At 43.6% G+C, this 3,047-nt stretch overlaps 1 pseudogene; it reads right to left on the reverse strand.

Annotated features, from left to right (window-relative positions):
• Positions 1–1,166: 1,166 nt before the first annotated feature.
• Positions 1,167–2,426, reverse strand: LOC147885296 (glutathione S-transferase U19 pseudogene; annotated as a pseudogene).
• Between the last annotated feature and the right edge of the window lie 621 nt (positions 2,427–3,047).

Here is a 3,047-nt window from a genome sequence, read left to right on the forward strand (position 1 = left end):
AAAACTTGCAAATTAGGCTCTTTCATGGAGAAAACATCCAAAATAGCCATCATTATAAGTCCCTTAGTGTCGGTATATACTAACACTTATATCGACAAAAGCTACCCATGGGCTTTATCGACGGTTTTCAAGCCCGCACGTACTAAACATTGATAAGAAAACATGGGAAAAGGACAAAGGTATAGTAGTATCAAAAATAAATTTACAAGGTCATGGTTTAACAAGATTTTCAAATTCAAATGCTCTCATAGATTCAAAGATAGAAATATAGAAGGAGACTTGGATGCTTTGGAAGGCATAACATTAATATGGATTTTGGATAATTTTGCAAGTTCTTACTGATCAAAAACTCATAAAAGGAGATTTATAAATACTATAACAACTTCTTTTAAGAAACATAAGAAGTCCCTTAGATTCATTAGTGAAGGGGTCACAAAAAATGGTATCACCTGAGTTCAACAGAAGGTATAATTAAATTCACTTTGTGGCTATAAATTTTCACACATAATTACACAAGGGGTCTTTTTTTATGGATTTTTGTACAAATTTGTAAGTTTATCTAGAAAAAGGGGCTATTTTATTTAATCATATACAAAGTCTTAAACGATAACCATTATTATTGACCTTCAATTATCAATTTGCAAAAAGAGAATATGCATGTTGGCCCTCATATTCTTAAAGACCACAATTAGCAACTCTAAATCTAATAGTTATCTATCTTGAACACTAACATTTGGAGCACTTGATCATGTACCCACCAAGGTCATAGATGCATGTCATCCACACACATTCAAGATTCTCAAAGAAAGGTTATCCACCCTTAGTTTTATGTCCTTTCTTGTGAAAATCTACTTTTCTTTCATCATGTCTTTGTAGATGGGAGATGATGCTACATTAGATTCCTGAAAAATTTTAGGAAACAAAGATGAATACTTAGTTGATTAATACATAGTAGTAATATAAATACTTGAGAATAATTAGATATACATGAAGCTTGCTGGATGCCACACGATTCACTAGGGCTCATCTCTCTACGAGGAGGAGCGATTCCTCCCTCTCAAAGTATTACACGTAATTAAAGCATTTATAGATTATCCCACTCTGGGCATGCCCAGGATTGCCACGTCCACATGCATTCAGGCCGGCTTGGGAGGGTGCTGTCTCTATTACATGTAGTGCGTGTTCCAGTCTTCGAACTCACGACGACAGCGGCTTGCCCGAGCACGTTCTACGAGGTGCTCTAGATTCGGAATGGTCTTCTGGACGCTCGACTCTTGCGAGACGGCCTCAATCCATGCATGGAGGCGTGGACACTTGTGAGGGCCAGGGATCTTGAAGGTGGAGATCCTCTCGAACACCCTCAGCCACTGCAAGAAGCCCACGAGAGAGATATCCATGAGGCCCATATGATCGCCGTTGAACAGGGCATGCCCCGGCCCGCGTGCTGCATGGGAAGCCATTCTCAAGGCACTCTCTAAGTGGAACATGTTCTGGACGGTCTTCTCGATGGCTACGCGCTGCCTCTCTCCGTTGGTCACCAGGATGTCGTGCCCGCTGTCGACAAACTGTTCCATGCATTTTCAAATCAGATTAACCATGTCCTCTTTGCAATACTTACCACTATATATGATCGCACACCAAATCCTATTAATTTTACCTTAGTATCTACAAAATCGGACCAAAAGCGAGCTTGTGCGCGATCCCACGGTGAGGCGGGCATGAGATCGCCTCTCGTACCACGACGCGAGGCTGACCATTGGTCGTCGATGTACTCTACGATGATACGGGACTCGGACAAGGCCTTGCCGTTGTGGATGAAGACGGGTATCTTCTTGTGGATGGGGTTTGACAGGATCACCTCAGGGCTGAAGCTCCTCAGACCTTCCTCCACATATTCGAATTCCAATCCCTTTTCGTGTAGTGCCACTAACACGCGCATGCCGAATGGGCTTGCCCACGTGGTTAGCACTCTTAGTCGCTCTTTGGTTGCGGCTACCACCCCCGCTCTACAACCATTGTTGTTATTGAGTAAAGCAGGAGCTGTTACGAGAAGCAAGACTATTAGACACACTGGAATAACAAATCTTCGTATGTGTATCATAATACAAATACACGATACGAGTCACGACAGCTCACTCAGCTTCTAATTTTCTACACGTAACGACCGCTCGCTTACCTTCTGTGTAGTGCAGTGATGCCTTTTCTGGCGCTGAGACGCAGCGGATCACGTGGCTGGTCTTGCGAGATGATGATCGGAGGTCGGAAGGAGTGCACTGGCGCTTCAGCTGGTTAAACATGCAGAGCTTCACATGACTAGCTTCAGTGAATCTCACGCTTCTCGACACGGATATTGGGCAAGGAAGGTCTCCCATCCTGTAAGACGCCTGAAGCAAGAGTTGCAAGTCAGCAGACACAGCGTGCGCCATCCTCTGGATATGTTTGTGCTTGTGGTACTAGTGCTGTGCGTCTCACATGTGTGTCCCGCCTTCGTCGGTTAGATATAGTCCTCTCGGGAGCCATGACACGTGTGAGCCTGGTTTGCATTAGGGCTCTATCCGTCAAAGTCCAAGTCGTAACATAAGTTGACAGACAACACAGATCCAAAAGTCCAAGCACCAAGAGAGTCGTAAATGTCCCAGCACAGTGAAAGGACGTTTGGTGTTCGGACTCACGGGCTCAAAGCAGACTCACTTTCATGCCTCTTAGACTTTGGCCTCATGGACTCATGATTGTCACCCGACCGTTGTGGTCACCCTTGATTAGCTCGGTTATAAAAGTGTACTTCTAGTGTGTTCCTCAATGTGGAGAGTACGGGTTAGTCTTCAAATTTTGTATTTGAATTTTCCAATATTGTATTTATGAGTGCACGTTGACCTACTCTGTCCCTAGCATTTCTTCATTAATACCTACCTACCCATGATTCGGACGTCCTTAGCATTTCTTCATTAATACCTACCTACCCATGATTGGACGTGCATTTGACTTGTGAGGAATTTCTGCATTTGACTCTTGTTACGTTCCACACTTTTCTTATGCCACTTAATCAT

This window comes from Dipteris shenzhenensis, chromosome 25 (genome assembly GCF_047967505.1).
Source record: "Dipteris shenzhenensis isolate YYH24624 ecotype China chromosome 25, Dip_SZ_1.0, whole genome shotgun sequence".
NCBI lineage: Eukaryota > Viridiplantae > Streptophyta > Polypodiopsida > Gleicheniales > Dipteridaceae > Dipteris > Dipteris shenzhenensis.